This window comes from Aethalodelphis obliquidens, unplaced genomic scaffold, assembly GCF_003676395.1.
Source record: "Aethalodelphis obliquidens isolate GAN/ISIS:26980383/991018 unplaced genomic scaffold, ASM367639v1 scaffold40, whole genome shotgun sequence".
In the NCBI taxonomy this organism is placed as follows: Eukaryota; Metazoa; Chordata; class Mammalia; order Artiodactyla; family Delphinidae; genus Aethalodelphis; species Aethalodelphis obliquidens.
This window is the reverse complement of record NW_020837984.1, coordinates 9,331,072-9,351,993: the sequence shown is the minus strand read 5'-3', so window position 1 is coordinate 9,351,993 and position 20,922 is coordinate 9,331,072. Positions and strand designations below refer to the sequence as shown.

General features: G+C 41.2%; 1 protein-coding gene across 1 annotated transcript in view; it reads left to right on the top strand.

The window, feature by feature from the left end:
* The first annotated feature begins 4,998 nt into the window (after window positions 1-4,998).
* Window positions 4,999-20,922, top strand: part of VPS54 (VPS54 subunit of GARP complex) — a 135,713-nt gene continuing 119,789 nt past the window's right edge. Inside the window, exons 1-4 of the mRNA XM_027131811.1 lie at window positions 4,999-6,412; window positions 6,993-7,099; window positions 14,527-14,635; window positions 18,078-18,341. The gene's annotated coding sequence lies outside the window, so the exon portion shown is untranslated. The remainder of the gene's footprint in view (window positions 6,413-6,992; window positions 7,100-14,526; window positions 14,636-18,077; window positions 18,342-20,922) is intronic.

Below are 20,922 nucleotides of genomic sequence, written 5' to 3'. Positions count from 1 at the left end.
TGCAAATATTTTCTCCTATTCCATAGGAGAAAATTTTTCATTCTGTTGTTTCCTTTGCTGTGTAGAAGCTTCTTAGTATGTCCCACTTGTGTATTTTTGTTTTTGTTGCCTGTGCTTTTGGTGTCATATCTGCTGCTTCCCCACTTTAATGATGGAACACATTGAAAGAATTCTTTCCCAGGTTGATAAAGGGCTGTCATGGTACCTGGCACATGTAGATGCTCAAAAACTATTTCTTATATAATTATAGAAAACTGTTAGAACTCTGAATTGTTAAGCTATCCAAACAGTCTGAGTAGAAGCATTAACAAAAACAGTCAAAAGAATGAAGGTTACAGAAGCTGTTTATTTAATCAGAAAATGTGTTTTCATTGGTCAAAAAGACAAAAATGGAAAAGGTGGAGGTATGGCAAAAAGTAACAATTACTAGAAGGTTGACAGGGCAACAAGGAGAAAACCCATGGGTGGTGTCAGAAGACAACAAAAAATATTATCCTGGAGAAGAGAGAAGAAATATCAATTATAGCCCAAAAGTATGTCATCCAGAAATTCAAGGTTTTGAGCCTTTTATTGGTTGGGGAAGACACAGAAAACAGCCAAGATTGAAAGGGAAAGTTAAGATCTACCCACCTTAGAACTTCCTAAAGTTTTACTATATCATATTCCTGTATAACTATTAATAAAAATATAGAATATAAACTAGAAGGGATCTTGGCAATTAAGTTACAGGTGAGAAACCAAGGCCTTGTTAGGTAGTAGCTACCAACTGATAAATCCGGCACTAGAAGCTCGGTCCCCTGTGTCCCCTAACAGTCTAAATTATCATGAACTTGAGTCACCAAGATTCAGTTAAATTCCCATGTTTTGTTTGTTGAAGCAGAGATTAAGTACATGCACTTTAATCATTTTTCTTTTTAAATTCAAAGTGTCAGCAGAGTTAAAACATCAACTCTCATTGTCATGTAAACAATGGCTCCCAAATGTAGGGGATGGTCTGTTTCAGAATTCTTTTCATTAAAAGGTTATCTAGTTTGGAAATGAAAGATAAGAGTAGGGAAAGAAAATCAAGAGTTGTTCAGTAGTGTCGCTTATAGCCATTTGGCCTGTACGTGAGACATTCAGCCAACAAGAGCGCTCACTCAGTGACAGGGCACTTATTTTACTTTTCTATTTATTGTGAAGTTAGCACAGTTGTTTTGCATACCGCACCTGTGCAGGAATGCAACACATTCTGATACCCTTCACTTTCAGTAGGCTTCTTTTTCAGTTGACCTTTGGAAAAATAAGTTATTTGAAGTGGTGATTGTAATGTCTCATTAAAATGTTAAAATTACTGTATTGTCAAGCAACTCAGAATTTTTCTTGGTCCACAATGTAATTGAATAATAATAGCAACCGAAACCCTAAGTGCTCATAAAGTTATCTTAATCTTGAATCATGAGGGGCAGATCTTTAGGTGGAGAGAGAGGAGTTAAATTGGGCTAGGTGTACAGACACAAGAAAAGGAACTTCCACAAGAAAGGCTGTCAGAGACCTGTAGGTGGTAGGAGCTCCCAAAGAAGGGATGGGCTCTGGTGACAGCTGAGAGGGGTAATGGGAGGAATTCCCCATTGTGGGTCTTGGTAACATGTTAGGATCCTAAGGCAGTTACTTCCAAAGTTGAGTTTGCACAGGGATTGGGGGTGGGAAGTTAGAGAACTTGTGGCCCCCAACAGAGAAAGCATAGTAATTATCCTGATGTCCAGGTGTGGAAATTATGGGCAGGAATCATTACATCCAGAGACAGGCAATTTCTTGGATTCCCCCTTCACCACCACTGCCTCTCTCTCAATCAGTTTCTCTCTCTCCCTCTCTCCTTACCCCCCTCCCCACACCCCGAACACCTGCTCCCAATTTTGGAATAAGTATAGCTCCTCATGATGACTTTTTGAAAGAAACAGTGTTCACTTGAGTGTGTAAATTCTGACAAGTTTATTAGTGTAATTTCTATATTAGTCGCATTGAATGAATGCAAATGTTAGTTGTATTTTTGATTGATTTTATTCAGAGCACTCAACCGTGGCAAGAAGCCCTGAGTCAGGTGTACTATGCACAGTTGGTATTTAGTTGTAGAGGTAACGTAATATAACTATGACGTGATACTTGTGAGGTGATGAAATGAAAGTCAAAGATACTACTATTGGGATGTGGCCTTTTGCAGAGAAGCCCTAAAAGAACGTTTACTGCTTTGGTACGTGTTATAGGATTTTTAAAGTTTGAAAGTTAACAATCAAGAGTTTGTTTCAAGATGCTTTTATGGTTTCATTATTGCTACTGACTTCAAATATGGCCATATTTATTTACCAAAGTGTTTTAATTCCTTTTTAAATACAAAAGAGCCATTGAAAATGTCTGGGTGGAATTTCACAAAAACAAGGAATTCTTCAGACAAGGCACGAGTCCAAGCCTTAATCCAGTCTGGCCTCGGATACCAGTCCTCAGATGTTCCTTTATCAGAGTCAGTAACAATGGGCAGTTATTCACTGTAAATAAACTAGAGCCTAAGTGAGTGAGGGGAGTGAGAAAATATCAAGCTATACTGTCGCTTTGGAGAGGATCTAATTATACTAAAGCCAGTATTGCCTGTAATTTTGTAACATACTTTTATGTTTAACTCCTTGGCTCTATCTGTAGTCATGAATCTTATTACCTGATATCTATCTGTGGTCATGAATCTTGTTACCTGATATCCTATGGGAAAAGAAAATCCAACCCTTTGACATCAGTTAATTAATACTCGTTCTACCTCATCTTAGTTCCTAAGGACTTTGGTGCTGGTCCTATGTGTGGAACTAGACTTGTAAGAGCAGATGGTCCCAGGCTAAGAAATTTATGGGTCTCTTCAGTTGGGGAGCTCAGCAGCTTCTTTGATATACAACAAAGTCAAAGAATTTTAAATGAATTATAAAGCTATCTTCAGGGCTTCCCTGGTGGCGCAGTGGTTGAGAGTCCACCTGCCGATGCAGGGGACACGAGTTCGTGCCCCAGTCCGGGAAGATCCCACATGCCGCGGAGCGGCTGTGCCCATGAGCCATGGCCACTGAGCCTGCGCATCCTGAGCCATTGTCCGCAATGGGAGAGGCCACAACAGTGAGAGGCCCGCGTACCGGGAAAAAAAAAAAAAAAAAAAAGCTATCTTCAGTGACCTTTTTAATCATTCAATGGCTAAAGGAAAGGATATTCCAAATTATTCATAGCCAAAACATCCCTGAAAGGGTATAGTTTGGGGGACAGTTCAGAGCAGTGACCCAACATGTCAAATTCCCTAACATCAAATTCCAAGGAACTTGTCTCTATGAGCCTTTGTTGGAATTTAATTATATGTTGACCTGTGACACCAGTTTGAACATCTTTTTGATCTGCAAATGTGCTTGGTTGTAATGGGAATTCAAATAGAAAGTCGATCTTAACCTTTTGATGCATTCCTTCATTATGAATTACATCTGCTTACCAGTGAAATATTCTACAAAATGGGAGAGACGTGAGTGAAAGAATTGATATAACATGTAGTAGTTTAAATTTTTAGCCTGAGAATATTACATTAATTTAACTTTTGTCATGTTCATTGCTCATTATGGCTGACACTTTGAGCTACCAACTAACCTTCTGGGTTCCCAAATACCCCTGGTCTGATTTGTAAGTACACTTGTAACCATAAGACCCAGCATTCACTAGAGAAGATTTACACACAACGGGAAGCTCACATCTCGTTGAGTGAGAACATTTCCAGAAAATCTGTTTTGTGGCTTTTTTTTTTAAGTTTCTCTTTTATGTGGAAAGGTGATAGAAGTCTTCATTTATTCGGAGAACTTGGTATAAGTAAACAAAATGGAATCTTATGCAGTGACAACTTCATCTTCCTGATTGGCAAGAACACACTGACTTTAAGACCCTCTTTCATTTGCTTCCGTTTGCTTCCGTTTTCATGGTTCATTTCCAGCCAACACAGCATTTCTGAAATGCCAGCATTTGCTTTGTGTTTTCTGGCATTGTATCTAAGCAAACTAAACTTAGATGGGTGCCAACAAGGTAATGCCATGCTTTTCTGAAATTCCAGAGATCAGTTCTTTAAATGAAATTGGAGATAGTGGAGTTGGTTTGCTGTTTGATCCAAAATTTGATCTCCTTTCTGGACCAATTATTTTCTCATGGAGAAAAACTATTCTATGACCAGCAAACAGGTACCAGAGGCTAATATATACTGGAATTAATGGATAAGAAAGAGTAAGTAGTGCAATGCATCATGATCAATGTGATTAGAAAAGTAGCTCAGAGCAAAATTCTTTTTGGTGTCTTAAATGAGTGATGTGATTTGGACCTGTATGGCTGGGACAGAAACTATTTATCTGATTTCATTCTGCTTCTTAAAAGCTAGAGGGCCTTTGGCAATAGAGTACAGGCTGCCCTCTTGAAGGGAAGTCTGTGCAAGAGAATAAAATACTTGCAGGAGACAAAGTTTAATCCTTCATAAAACTTGAAGAGAGTGTGACAAATAAGAGGGTGTCTTGTATAGAGTCAGCCTTCAGTTAAATATTCATTGAATATTTGAGCAGAACTGGACCCTTCATCCTTCATGAAAGATGAAGAGTTATTTTTAATTTTCTAGCAACCTTGAGATCACAAGATAGGAGAGAGGAACTTCATTCTTGAGTGGAGAGGGAAGTAATGAGAATCTTTGCTGACAGTTGTGATATACCTTTCTCTCCTTGTTCTGTGGGAGTCATGGGGAAACCTCAAAGAAGAAAGCCTGTTGACAACTTAAACTGGAAAGCAAGAGCTGATTTTTTTTTTTTTTTTTTTTTTTTAGCGGTTCGCGGGCCTCTCACTGTTGTGGCCTCTCCCGTTGCGGAGCACAGGCTCTGGACGCACAGGCTCAGTGGCCATGCCTCACGGGCCCAGCCGCTCCGCGGCATGTGGGATCTTCCCAGACTGGGGCACGAACCCGCGTCCCCTGCATCGGCAGGCCGACTCTCAACCGCTGCACCACCAGGGAAGCTCCAAGGGCTGATATTAATTTGGTCTTTTTCTCCACATGAACATCACAATTTACAGTGCTCTATTAAACTGAGTGGGTTTTTTTTTTTCAACATTAAATAAGATATCTGGAGAGGGATTCTTCTGTTTCCCTCACCCTGAGAGCGGTTGTTTCATTGAATACCTTCTAATTACCTGACTAGTCAGACGTGTTTATCCACTGGGAAGGGAAGCATGTATTGAATACCTACTTTGGGTTCATTTAGTCAACAAAAATATATTGAGCATCTAGTAAGTGAGAGGCACTGAAACTACAAAGAATAAAACAGACATGGTCCCTACCCTCACAATGCTGAAAATCTAGTCAAAGGGAACGAGTAAGTAAGCAATTACAATATGTGTAAGTGCCATGACAGAAATAAAGATCGTTTAAGAGCACATAGGAGGGGCACTGAACCAGACTTGGGAGGTCAGAGAAACCTGACTTGAAGGAAGAGGACAGGGGAAGGTGGCAGTGGAGGCAGTGGGAAGAGGATTCCTAGCGAGGGACGAGCTTGTGCAGAGGCTCAGCACCAGTAGAGAGCAGCGCATATTTGAGGAACTGAAACTGAATGTAGCTAAGTGGAAAGTATAAAAAAGGGGAGGAAAAGATACAGGCGGGAGACACATCAGACAAGGCTTTTGTAAGAAAAGCCAGGGTGTCCTTGAGCTCAATCCTGATAGCCATAGGGAGACGGGGAATGATGAGATCAGATCTGCACTTTTGAAAGGTCACTCTGACTGCTGTGAAGAACAGGTATGCAAGACTGGATGCAGAGAGACAAAAAGTTGCAGAATAGCCCAAGTGAGAGATGATGGGGAACTGCATACAGGAAGTAGCGGTGGGAATGGAGAGAGGCAGATGCATCTTAAACATTTAATGTATTTAAAAGACTTGGCAGGACTTTATGACTGACCAGATGAAAGAGGAGCCATGACTCTGGCTTGGGCAACTAGATAGATGGTAGTTCATTCCCTGTATAGTATAACAGAAGAGCAGGTTTATAGGGAAGGGGAGGAGGATGAATGTAGTTTGAGATCACTATAAACTATCCATGATGCTGTTCTGTTGGCAGTTGAATGTATGATTCTGAAACCGAAAATAAGATCCACCTTGGAGATATGGATTTGGAGAGTATCAGCCTGAGGTCCTATGAGTAAGACCTCCCAGGAAGCTGTGACCCAACCAGATGGAACATTAACATGAAGGGGTAGGGTGGAAGAAGAGAAACCCATAGGAAAGACTGAGAGATGTCAGAGGAAAAAAAAAAGAAAACCAGAAGAGATCGCTGACGTGGAAGTCAAGAGAAGAGAACCCATTAAGAGGGCTGGTCTCAGTGTCAAATTACTGAGGAGCAAAGTAAGTCAAGGGTTGAGCAATATTCATTGGATTTAGCTACAAGGAAGGTGTCTGTGACCTTGACAACTGCATTTTCAAGGAGTGAGAGAAGTAGAAGCCAAGCTTCAGAGGTTTGAGGATGAAGAAGTGGAGACCTGGAAAAGTCAAATAGTTTGGTTATGGAGGGGAGGAGATGGAGAGGGAGAAGCCAAGGAGAGAAGGGAGGGAAGGGAGTAAATAGGGAATAGAGGAGAGGCAAGAAGGGGAGAGGAAGAGAAGGGAGAAAACTGGACAGAGATGCAAGGTTGAAGGAAAGATTTTTGTGTGTTTGCTTTGCAGATTAGAGCTACTTAAGGATGTTTGAAGGCTGAAAGGAAGGAGCCTTTGGAGGAGGGGAGGAGGATAATGGATAGAGCATAGGATGGAGGAGATTGGATCCGTAGCACATGGGAAGAATTAGCCTGAGACAGGCTAATTTCATTGTAACTGGAGAAAAGGGGAAAAAACCAACGGTGTGGATATAAGCAATGCTGGAGGTGGGCAACTGAGGGGGGAAGTTCTTATCTAATGGTTTCTTGTATCTTCCCTCTGAAATAAGCAGAGAGGGAAATAGGAGAAGAAAGAATGAAAATTTGAGGAGCATGAAGGAGGTTTGAAGTGGCTACTGGAGAGAATTGGAGACACTGCTGGGCAGCACTGAGGACCCAGGTGAGGGTGGAGAATATACCAGATATTGGCAGCGATCTGCTTAGTCATGTGATTTGACTGACCATCAGCATTTGAACCCCCAGTATTGATGTGGGGAGGCAGTTATTGGTCCAATATTGTTACATAGTTATGTTTGGTTGCAAGTGACAGAAAAAAAAACATGAAAGAAGTCAATTGCCGTCTTACATAAAAATCCAGGTAGACTAATAAGGCTAGAATAGAGCACCAGTGTGTCAGGAATCAAAATTCCTTCGAGTGCCTTACTTTGCCATCAGGGTTTGTCTTCCATGTCATGTTCTAACATGGTTACTCCAGCTCCATCCATTTTGTTTGCATTTTGGTCAGCAGGAAGAAGGCAGGACCAGCAGAAGGGCATATGCCGCTTCTACCTAAATCCATTGACCATAGCTTGGTCCTTTGACAAATCTAGCTGCAAGGAGGCCGAAAATTTTAGTCTTTATTATGGATGGTCATGTGACCAGTTACATTTTAAATTTAAAAATTAGAGCCCAGACCTTGGGAGATACTAAGAATCACTGCCACAATAGGGTTTACCTGGGTAGGTACAACAGAATGGGGCTAGGAAGTAACTGATATTGTCAAGAGGGATTTAAGTAGACAGAAGGGAGCCAATAAAGGTGAGGAAGGAGCTGAGTGATCTGGTCATTTTTGTTCAGGTATCTCTTCACCCTAGTGTGGTTTATGTATTTTCACATTTCAGAGGAAAGTAAACCCCCAACTTCAGGGTGATGTGCCCTGATTGTCTCAGCCAGTATGTCTTGGCGGGGCACTATTGGCATTTGAGGCAGGCCAATTCTTCATTGTACAGGACTGTCCTGTACATTGCAAGACATTCGAAGCTCCTAGCTCCCACCCACTAAATGCCAGTGATACCCCAGTCATAACAACATGTTTCAATAATCTTAAGGAGGTATTACTGCTCACAGTTGAGGACCATTGGTCTAAATTAATCATGGTAATCCCCTCTCCCTTGATTGGCTCAAGGGTGGACAATTTAAACCTTAGTGAAGTAGCACATGGCTATCTCCTAGTCACCATGATTGGTTCATGCTATTCCAATTAATGGAAGGTTAAGATTTTTGTTTGATGCTTATAGACTCACTCCCTCTCAGTCCCTCTGGACATAATGAGGAAGTATGTGGGCCCAATTGCTGCTGACATCCAGCCTAAAAACACTAGGGGAGTCAGTCTCAGAATAAAGCAACGCTGAGGGTTGGTTGAGTGGAGAGATGGAAAGAAACAGAGACCATAGTAATTCTGAACTGCCGCCAACCCAAGGCCCTTGCCACTGATGAATTTTCAGCCCATTGAGTCAATAAATGCCCTTAATGTTCAAACCAGTTAGACTTGAGCTGCCTGTTACTTGCAAATGAAAACACATTTAATAAAAGAAGGAAGTAGAGGAAGATTGGGTCACGGGAGTAAAAGTATAGGGAAGGATGTAAATGAGAGTAAAGGATGTGATAGATGAATGGAGGGGCTTAAGCCTTGGGTAGAAACCAAGGAAAACAGGGAGAAGAGGCACGCTGAGTTTGGCTGGATGTAAGATTTTATCAAAATTAATCTCTCTTCTCTTGGACTGGGGATTGAGGGTAATCAGAACAGTTCTAGCATTGTGCTAGGTTGACCCAATGAGGCTTATATTAACTCTAATGTGTAGAAGAAGAAACTCAAGACTCACCCAAGGACCTAAAGCTAGTAGCTGGCAGAGGGAAGTCCTAGTGAGATTGACTCCAGTACTCAAGTCCTTTCCGCTAATTCCCCACTGCTACTTGATGCCAAAGAGGTGGAAACAACCAGATCTACCCCTCATTAATCCTTTCCACACCTCAATCCAGGATGGCAGGTAAGACTGACTGGGTCAGTAGGACTGTTTTCCCCTGGATAATGGACGGTCTACCCACAGGATGTACTGTGTTTGGGGTACAAAGCACAGATGGGTCATGGGCAAGCTGGAGTGGCAAGAGAGCTTACAAAACCAACACCAGCACAAATGAAAGGAATAAACCCAGGGTGCACCAGGAAGGAGAAATGGCTCAGAGGTTCCTGGTGAGATGAAAAGTATTGAATGTTAACTGTCGAGCATCGAATATTAGATTCTGTGCATCTGCATTTTTTTCATTTCAGAAACTTATTTTTTTCCCATTTTACTTTATTGTTTGACTAGTTAATGCTTACACATGGTACAAATACAAAAGTTACAAAAGGTATACAGTGAAAAATAAGTCTTTCTCCTCTGTCCTGGAGCTACTGTCCCTGGAGGCAACCAGTGTTGACAGAATCAAGCCCTGCCCTCTCCCTCACCCCTCCCCTCCTCCGTCATAGGATGAGGTACATAAGCTGAGTTCTCTTCATTCAGTAAAGATACAGACCTTCCTAATGTAGGAGCCTTGAAATGGACACACTAAATAAATCAGATTTACAAAAATATATATGGTAACTTTATTGTCTATAACGACTTCTTGCTAAAAAGCCCCCATTGCTGATGTAGGTGGAAAACACTTGATCTTGCAAATAAAATATATCTCCTTTAGGTTTAAACCAGTCTCCCTTGGGAAATCACTCAGTCTTTCGGGGTTTCTCCCTCATCGCAGGGTTCTTCTCTCCCTGTTCCCTCTCCAAAAATATTGCCCAGGTGAAAGGCACGCTACAGGGGAGGTGCAGGGGAAGTCTGCCAACCGCCAGGCCTTCCTGACCACGAGGCCATGGTGAGGAAATTGTTTTCTCTGGCCTTTGGGCTACAGTGATTCCAGCTACTGACAGCCACGGTCCCCACCACAGCCCTCAGTGGTAATGGCCGCACACCTTGTACCTTCTTGGCCCAAGGCCAGGCCTCCTCCAGCCCGTTCATCCTGTCAGCCTTCGTCATTCTCCCACGGGCTCTGCTGCAGACCATGCACAGGCCCGGGAACTGGGAGCACTTCTCAAGGCCCCTCGTTGCCCAACCCTAGCATTTCCGCTTCTCTGTAGTTGGCCTAGTTCCAAAGAGAAAAGCAGGGTACACATCCCTCCTGCCGTAGGGCCCCTCCACCCCTCATCTGGGGCAGCCCTGTGCGCACACCCTCTGACTCTCACAACTTCCTGCCTGCTGCTTTAACGTTTATCTTCCTTTCCAGTCATGGGAAAACGGCTCTGACATCACATCCTGTGTTCTTCCTGGCACTGTCTGTGACCTCCTCAGGGGCAGCCCTCCAAGCTCTGCCTCATCTGTGTATGCAAATACATTCTTTTTTCTTTCAACAAAGTCTGGCTTTTACGAATCAAAGGCAGTTAATTTCAAACTATTGTCTTGCTATGAATTTTTTTTTCAATCCTATTTTGAAACTCAAAGTAAATGATGACTTACCCATTCTTGGCTGGGCTTTTTCCTCCCCGTGACTCAAAGCATGTCATTGACTCATTGGGTGGAGGATCCATGGGGACTGGGTTTACCGGGAAACACGCTGGTTGAATATCTCACAATGTTATCTCCATGACATCAGCATAAGGCTTCCAGTGCTGCGGGGAAGCCAGTGTCAGTGTGGTAAATGTTACTAAGTTTTCAGCTGTGACTTGCGTAAACCCACTTGATGCAAAAACTTCATGGTCCTCAAAGTGAACAGAAACCTGATTCTACCGTTACCCACCCAATTAGGCAGTGCAAGCCTGAGTCATTCTGGATTCCTCTCTTTTCTTCACACTCCATATATCACCCATCTGCTATTCAGAACCACCAAAGGGAATGGGAGACTTTTTCTAATTGTCACAAAAGCACTGTGTGGCCCAGCTGTGGCCTTGCTGCTGAAACCCTCAGCCTGGCTGCCAGCATCTGTCATTGGACTTCTGCCATTGTCTCCTCCGTGGTCTCCCGCTTCTATGTCCGACCTCCTACAATCTATTCTCCACAAAGCAGCCAGACTTTTCTTTTTAAAATATAAATTAGATCCTATCACTTCCCAGCTTCCCTGCTTTAAATCCTCCAATAGCTTCCTATCACTCTGACCTGACGCCGCCTCCCTCTTCAGCCTCATCTTCCAAGCCTTCCCTCTTACTCTACTAGAGCCACACTGCCCACCTTTCTGCTCTCAAATACACCAGGCTCATTTCAACCCCAGGTCCTTTGCACTTACTGTTTCTTTGCTAGCAGAGCTCTTCCCTAGATTGTCGCACTACTGCCTCCTTCTCAGCCTTCAGATCTCAACTCAGATGTCACCACGCGGCCACATCCCACCCCAGGTACCATCGACCATATTACCCTATTTTGTCTTCTTCATAGCCCTTAGTTCCTGAAATTGTATTATTTGTTTGTTTAAATGTTTGTTACCTCTCTCCTCCTTACTTGGAGGGCAACCACCTTGGACAGGGACTTGGTTTGCCTTCTTCAGCCCTGTATTTTTGCATTAAACAGTGCCTGGCACATAATAAGCAGTAAATATGTGTGGACCAAAGCCAACTAAGTTCATGCAGAGGGGAAAAGGAGAAAGACAATATTTTTAAACTTGACAAGCACTCATGGATACCTTTTTATTAGTTTACAATTTAGAAGAAATCATTCTACTAGTTTCTTTGTAAGGGAATCATAAGATTAATGTGGCTTTCCAGTGAGAAACTTGGCTGCAAGACAGAACTAGCATCTATATTTATGCCACAGAAAAGCAGCTTTTTCAAATAATCAAGTCAGATCAAGGTATAAATTGTTAGCCTCATTTGCCAGGTACAAAATTTGAATGATTGCATGTGTGTTGCTGTGTGCTTAACCTGCTACAGATCACCTGCAATTTTAAGGTTCCCTGATTGCTAAAAGTTGTTTACTTGATTTCTTTCATTTAAGTATAGCTGAAGCTGCAGGGCTGATCAGAGGCAAGATGTAAAAAGAGAGGTAACATTAGTGATTTTTCAGGCACACTATAAGACAATTACCCACAATCTTTAGGTATTTCTTATACTTTCAAAACTAAACGCTAAGCACTCCTTGACTTGGGCTAAATTTTTTTTGAATAACTGATACCCTGGAAAGTCCTGAACAGTTGCACAAACACTGAAGCAGGGACTTTAAAACTCAGCCCTGTGTGACATGTTTTAGAGCAAAGATGTAGGAAAATTAGGCCTCATCTTCTTCAGAATAGATGAGGTCAAACATACTTCCCCATTCCTGGTGTCGCAGAGTCTGACATTTCTGTCATTAGAGCTTCATTTTTTTGTCCTGGAGTTCTCTTTTAAAATGCATATTTTCCTGGAAATATATCAGACTAATTCATGAAGATATTGAAACTAATTAGGTCCATTTTTCCTTTCGGTGGGAGAGATTACCAGCAAGAGAGCCCTGAACAAGAAGGAAAGAGATGAATTGGGAGAGACTAGAATCCCCAGCTCTGGCTTTTCTGAACCTAGACTTGGCCCAGTACAGTACAGTAGTTGTTGAAGTACTTTGGATAATAATATTGTGGGGCAAATGATTTTAAGAGTGAGTATTGTGATGTGTTACTTAATCTAAGAAAATGGATTTTTTAAACTTCAAGTGTTGCTATGCAATACGAATTTTGATGAATTTTTTCCAGTTAGGGTCCCAACAGGAAACAGATGGTACACTTAAATTAGGATAAGTTGAGAAGAGCTTCTTTTCAAAGAGACTGTTTGTAAGGAGGTTGTTGGGGGTGTAATGTAAACCCAAGGGACAGTCTGGGAACTAGGGGTTAAAAGAAACAGAGTGGTTGACACCCTGGAACCCTAAGGGAGTGATTATCAGCATCTGGAAAGGGAGTGTTATTTGGAGCAGACCACAGTAAGAGGAGCAGTGACCTTGACCCAAGCCAACCAAAGGCAGTCTCACTAGGAAAAAGCCAAGGGATGAATACCTTGACCTTCTCTGGTCTTCTGCAAGGGCTCCCCATTGGCCAAAGCCAACTGGAAGCCAAAGAGAAAGAGAACATATTCATGCAGGGCCAGCCTCCTGGGCAGAGAGGAAGGTAGAAAACGGTGGAGAGTGGATCTCAGGAACAGTGTAATGATATTTCCATTTGCTTGACAAGAAGGCTTGAGGAAGAGCCACCCAATATCCCTCCCCCTTCCCACTGCATGCTTTCAGAGTGAAGATGTCTTGGGCTTGCGGAGAGGAAAAGGTGTGTTCTTAACATCAGCTTTGGAGTTTTGATTAATATCTTACCCTTATCTAATTTCTGTATCAAGACTGTTTATAACTGAAGTTGAAAGTCTATGATGCCAGAGTGGCCAGAAAATTTAAGGGCCTGCCACAATTTTCAGCCTAGGGCAGAGAAAGATGACCTCTCTTCCCCCTCACAATCTGACCTTATATATATGTAAAGGAACAGTGGGGGCAAAAATAAATATATAAGGTTGCTTTTCGATTAGGTCAGAGAATTGTGCTTATTCAACATACCACTTATGTAATCTTTACCAACTTTCTCACATTACAAGTAATGAAACTAAATTCCAGAGAGCTTGATTCACATGCCCTGTTTTAGGAGGCCATTTCACGCCCAAATCTAAACTAGAAGTATGAATTGAGACATCTATATGATATGCAGCTATAGGCTTACATAAGCAATTAGCACTGGGGCAAATTTCAAACAAGGCCAAGGACATTGACTAGCTATCTTTGCTCTGTCCCTTGGCTGCACAGATTACCTTTAGGTAGCTCAGTATATGGTGAGTGGGGAAGTCTCACTGGACAACCTAGGCTTCCACGGTACAGTGATTTGTACATCTGCTCTGCTCTACATCACAGGTTTAGACCTTTGATTTGTGATTCAGAAACTCAATTTCATCTGTTCACCCAAGAAGAATCAGGTCCTGATGAACTGATAGATTTATCAGCCTCACAACAGATTTACTGGTAAATCAAAATGTTCATTGAATTACCCTGAGAAATGTTACTATCAAAAAGACAAGATTGGTGTCAGCTGGTCAACAGTCTGTGGCTGAATTGTTTAGAGAAAGAATATAGACAAATCAGACACTCACATTCATTCTCAAGAAAATAACTCAAAGTATAAATCTCACTGACAGCGGGCCAAAGACATAAACATCACATGTAAATGGCAACACATAACATTAATAAATTGCTTTACTGATGGTATGCTCTGCATTTTTGCAAATTCCTAGATGTTTTTGATGTGTATATATCACAGTGTGGTGAGTTGGCATTGTAAAGCTTTGATTAGCCAGAACTTAATTAGAACCTTAAATTTAAAAGAATTTCTTTTGATGCATGTTCCAGTTACCAGTTTATTTCTTCTCAGCTCAAATCCACCCTTTACTACCCTGCTTTGTGATGCTGGAGTTGGACCCTGTAAATATTTCTCCTTTGCAGCTGGCATGATGCCTTGTCAGTAAAGAGCACGGGAGGGCCACTGCAGGAGGAAAGTACTGCTCTTCTTTGTTCTGATGTGGTTTTCCTTCTCCTGTAGTGCATGGCGGCCAGTGGGTACCAGAATCCCGACCACACTCAACCACCCAGCACGTCTCACAGGCACTCCACGAGGTGATTTCTTCCCCATCCTGACTTGCAGCACCTCAGTGAGTTTCTCTACCACCCAATGGATGACAGCTACACCCTCTTCAGTGAGATCAGAATCTCAGCCTTGAGGGGAGAAAGGGTTCTTCCAAATATGTCCCTTCCTTGGGTGTTCGGCCTTAGTCCTAGGGCAAGCGTTCTCAGTGGGGGTAAAAACTGGTTCTTGGGGGGGGAGGTGTGAAATAATCTTAAGTATTACAATGGTTTATGGCCCTGAAAAAGGCCACAGCACATAAACAGATACACAGTATATCTGCAGTGTTAAAATTTCATGGAGGGGAGCATTAAGGGGGGAAAATGTCTAAAAAAGCTCCTTAGGGGAGCAATAATGAAAAAAGTTCAGTAACACTGCCTTAGAAAGTACTGCTCCCCATATAGACTATTCCTGTATTCTTTAGAGTTCTGTTTACTCCTTAGTAGTTAATCCCACTTTCAGTTAATATACTTTATATTAAACTTCCCCTGTTCAGATTACTTTGTGGTATAGGGACCACTGCAATGGAATTATACAGTAAGGGAGATAGACTGGGCTCAACTCCAAATAGAGTATGGGTAAGTGAGCAAGGGTGGAGGGGTCAGTGAATGGAAAATTATTAAGAGGAAAATCAGCAGTAAGCGGCATTCTGGCTAAATCAAACTAACAAGATTTTTGCTGAAGATAGACCTGGGTGATCAGACATCACCTGAGGGATGGTAGAGGATGAGGAACCTGATCAGATATCAAGGGTGATCAGATATCGAGGGTGGAGGGTTCTGGTTAAACTGACTTAGCGGGGTTCTTGCTAAAGCTGGATTTCACAAGGAAGTGCAGAGAAGAGATGGGCCTAGGAGAAGGTTCAGGAGCCTGACTAAAGTTTGGTGAAGTAAAGAATCTTTGTCAAAACATTGACAAATGAACTATCTATGAAACAGAAACAGACTCACAGACATAGAGAACAGACTTGTGGTTGCCAAGGGGGAGGGGAGATGGGGGAAGGAAGGATTGGGAGTTTGGGATTGGTAAATGCGAACTATTATATATAGACTAGATAAACAACAAGGTCCTAATGTATAGCACAGGGAACTATGTTCAATATCCTGTGATAAACATAATGGAAAAGAATATGAAAAAGAATATGTATATGAATAACTGAGTCACTTTGCTATACAGCAGAAATTAATACAACATTGTAAATCAACTATACTTCAATAAAATAAAATACAAAAGATCTGGACTGAGAAAAAAAAAACATTGACAAAGAGTAAAAATAGCCATTTCTCACAAGTAGAAACCCAAACGGCTAAGAAGGGTTAAAGAGAAGTTCAGTGTCACCAGTAAACACAGAAATGCATATTAAGACTTTTTAAGATACCACCTACACACAGATTTGTAAAAATTAGAAAGCTGGAAAATGATTTGGCATTCTCAGCAAAGAGAAAACAAGGACCCTCGTGTGCTGCTGGTGGGATGGTAAATAGATACAGGTATTCTAGAGAGCACTCTGGCAGTATTTAATTTGTGTGTGTCTGTGTGTGTGTGCTTGCACACATTCACATGTACACATGGAACCTATGACTGGGGAATTCCTCTCTGCACAGGTTCATAAGGAGATGTGTATAAAGATGTTTATCACAGGGTTGTTTGCGATACAAGGGAGTTAGAGGCAGTCCAGGTGTCCTGTCACTAGGGGGATGGACATATTAAAGGTATCTGACACACGCTATGGAACCTTATGTAGCAGTTCAAAGAAATTAGCTACATGTGCATAAAGGAACATGGAAAGAACTTAAAAACAGCACTGCATTAAAAAATATCAATAAACAGAAATGATCCATTGAACAATACAGAATTAAAACACATTCATAAAACAATATTATATTAAAAACTTGGGGGTCCGTGCATATCCAAGCACATATTAAATATATCAGAGTGGCTGCTGATGCTGGAGATGAAAGGGCAAAATAATAAAGTAGAAGAAGAAAATGATAAAATGAAACAAGAGAAGACCTTGCATGGATGAATGATCATGTACCATCATGAACTGAGGAGGGTGATTAACTCAAGTCTTTGCACTTAAAGTCCAAAAGAAAAAAAAAAAAGGAAAGATGTAAACCCTGTCATTCCTGAAGTTTTTTCATTCCACAAATGAGATGTGATGCCTGCCTTTTGAGATAATCCATGTGAAGCGCTGTGTGAGTAGCTCATCCATTTAACCACACTTGAGCAAAGCACACAACAGTGGAAAGCCAGAGGATGGGAATAAAATAGAATGGAGGATACACCTGTAAACTGAACTCTGTAAACCAAAGCCTAAATGCAGCCTTCTTTGTGAAACCAGAAGTGCAGTATGGAACCAAGAATGAACATATCGTTCTGTGGTATCAGATCAGTGACCCTAGCCTTGTTACTTCATAAGCAAAAAGAAAAATTATTTGAAATAATATCTTACTATGAAAATCAGAATAGAGGAGACAAACAGGTAGCTCCAAGACATCTGCAAAGACAATTTAGTTGGCAGAGGTGGATTGTTTGGCATCCATCAGGCAGTATAAAATGCATGGTATTCATATGTTTATATACATGATTTTTTTAAGTGAATTGATCTCAGGATTCTGTTTTTTTTCAAAATGCCTTCAATCAAACAGGAAACACAAAAGAGCCTGGTCCGATTCCAGGACTCTTCCTTTTTAAGGCTGCCAGGTCTATCCTCTTGCAGGGAATGAGAACGAACAAGGCTGAATATTTCTCTGTGTTTCTGAAAAGCGCTTGGCTCACCGAGTCCTTGCAGCTGCGTACACCACCTGTGGAATGAATCTGTTACCCTTTTTCAGTTCATTCTTTCTTATCTCCAACTGCCTGCTTAGACAGATGATTGCTGGGAATTCACATGTCTTTTGTTTTTCCTTAGCTTTAAACCTATAGCCACCTAACTTAAATTACACTCTAAAGTTAGCAGTAATGCTTTTAAATGGAAGCCTCAGAGGTGGGGAAGTGAGAGAATAAGGAGTAAATTCTTGATTCTCTGCTGCTACATTATCACTTGATCCTCTAAATTATCTTTTATACTTAAAAATTTTTTATTAGGCCATTAAAGTGAATGATCTATAAACTGTATTCAATCAGAATTCTTAGATATTTGAAAACGTTTTTGGCTACCATTTCATTTGGCTATTATTTCACAGTAGACTCACACTACGGTTTAACTAAAAGTGTAAAGCTATCCTTTAGCAGCATACCAAATTTCATTAAAGAAAATTAAAATGCATACACACTTAAAAGAACACCACTTTTTTTTTTAAACATGTTTATTGGAGTATAATTGCTTTACAATGGTATGTTAAAAGTGGGTAAAGACATGCTTTCAAAGTAAAACTATCACAAAGTCTGAATTTTATTGGAGAAAAGAACTATAGCAAGTACGGGCCAGTTCTCAACCTCTTTTTTCCCCTTTGCCTTCCCTGCAGTTTCAGCACTCCTACATAATGAGCCTCACCTGGGAAGGACAGACATCTATGCCATAGTTTGAAAAGATCCCTTTTCTCTTCCTCACACCACGTTTATTAGTTTTCAAAGACCATATGGTGCTAATTGATGATAAAAGTAACAGCGTGAATCACAGACTGTTTTATGGACCAGTCCCTACTTCATCTTGAACGGGATGACATAAAGCAGGCATCCATGGGGCCACTGACATAAAACAACCCCGAGTCCCCACCTGCAGAGAGGCAGTGAGTACCCAAACAATGTTTATTGATGTTTTTAACCTTATAATTAAATTCCATGCTTCCTCGGCTATTGGTTAAAGTATTATTTATCATTCAATTTAAAGTTTTTTATTGGCTAGTATTAAAGTATTTGCTATATTATCAAAAGCTTAAAATATTGTTAACCAATTAACCAGTTTCATGATGTAGTATCTGGATTTGATTTTGTTAAATGTTATTACACATTCATGTAGAAAAGTTACAAAATAGAGCAAACATTTTGAAGAAAAAGGAGAAAAGGGCAAAAAGAGGAAATATTTTTCATAATTGTACCAACCTAGAGAAAACAGCATTTTCCCATATATACTTCCAGTCTTAAATAAGAATATTTTTGTCTTAAACAAGAATATCTTACTTCAAAATTTTCACCCAAATAGGCTTGATTTCTACAAAGGTGAGCTTCTGAGAAACCAACTTACTTTGTGCAGACAGCCGATTCTGCTTTGGGGGGCGGGGAGGAGGAGGAAATGGCTCACATCCTGACAAACAGGGCATCATTGTTACTCTATCAGAATTGGCATAAAAGCCTTCTTCAGCCAGAAAGACAAGTATGTGACAGAGAATCCAAAGAGTTGGCCCAGTTTAAGGGGAAAGTGGCTTAAAAGCAGATTTTATTCACATACAGAGTGTGCTAGGCATTTCCCACGTCTTCTCTCTAATTATTACAACCCAGAAAAACATGGGTTTGAGTTCCAGCTGTTCCTTACAAGCCAGGTAACCACAGATAAGTTAGAAGTCACCGTTTTTTTGGCAAAGACCAATGAGTTATTAAAACAGAGCCCTTAGTGCCTGGCCAGCATTAAGGTTTCCATAAATGTAGGCTGCAGTGTTGTTATGGTCGTGGATTGCCTTCAGAATTATATGAAATACTCTATTTGAAACTCCTACTGCACTGAGGTATTATGATTACAATACTTAGTATTACAAGGAGGGCTTGTTCTTAACCGCATGCCTTTTCACTTGGCGGCACTCCCCAGTTTTTTCCTCTAGTCCAGTGCTGACTAGTTGGACTTTCTATGACCATGGAATTGGTCAATAATCTGTGCTATCCAATATGGTAGCCATTAGCCAGAGATGGCTATTGAGCTCTTGAAATGTGGCTAGTGCAGCTGAGGAATTGAATTTTTGCTTTAATTTTAATTAATTTAAATAGTCACAGCTAGTTTCTTGATATCTGAATGTTCCTACCCCATCTCATCACAGTAATTACCTTTAGTCACAAAGCAGATCCATTTGTAAGTACTTTAGTAAATGTCTCCTTATTCACACTGTTTTGAATAACATCATTTGACATAAAACCTTTTTAAATTGAAATATAGTTGACATAGTTCCTTCCTGATAAATGATAAAATACAATCATACCATTAAGAAAGTAGAAACGAACTGGATATATATCCAGCGTCAAGCTTCTCAGCCAAGTCTGGCTCTCCACTAGGCACTTTGCAAACTTGAAGGAGACTAACTTAATAACCGTTTCAAAAAAACATTTGGCAGTTTAGATGTTTCTTTACAGATCTGGAATGAAAAAGGAATACTTCTGCTATCAAACGCCCTTCCTCACTGTATAGAGCAGAGTCTTCTTGATCTGCTCTGATTCCATGCCTTTAGGTCAGCTCTTTACCTCCCTGTGGCCTCTTGCTCAGAGCCCCTTTCTGAGCCTCAGGCTGATGCCTTCACCCACACCTGTTGGTGTGGAGTCTGAACTTGACCAGGCTCCCCAAGGGCAGCCACTGAGTAACTCAGAGTCAGTGACTAAGCAGCTGGGTCCTGGAAGTGAGCCCACATCCCCTTTTCTGGGTTCCAGGGTTCCTGCACCTCTTCCCTCTGTTATAAAGCCAGTCTTAACTTCAGGCCCTAGATGAATCACCTTACACTTATATCAAAGAAAAGCTATAAAACCAAAAACAGTTTTGCCTTAGGTAAGACTAGCTCTTCCTTCTCTCCCAGGGAAAGGCTGCCACCTGCTGTAATACATTAGCACTGGGATTTTCCAAGGTCACTGAACAACCACTTGCACGTACAAAATAATGCAAAACCCCACCTGCCTTCACCTCTGTGTGTCAGGAGTGTAAATAGGAGGGCAAACCAGGAGGCATTCCTCTTAATTCCTTGACATAGGGCAAAGAAGCAAACCTATCCATATGAATGGTGCCCAGAAGGAATTGGCATCACTCTGACTCTGAAGATGAGAGCATCCTTTCTTCACCATTCAGCAACACTGTTTTTCAAATTAGCTCATAGTAAGCTTCATAAAATCTCTGCTGTTAAAAGGCTTATCACTTACTCAGTCCTTCTAGTTCTGTGTATATTTATCTATTCTTCACAGCCCTGGCAAGTCTTTGGTAGGTGAAAGGATGAGAGAAGAATAAAAATTGTTAGTTTGCAGGACAGCATCCCTGAGCCTTGCACTCTCTCTGCAAAAAAAATCCCCAAGCTCCCTTTCCCCCACTCCCACACCAACGCCATTCATCACCCACTAGCTGTGGTAGTCTACCTAAACACACACACACACACACACACACACACACACACACACACACACACA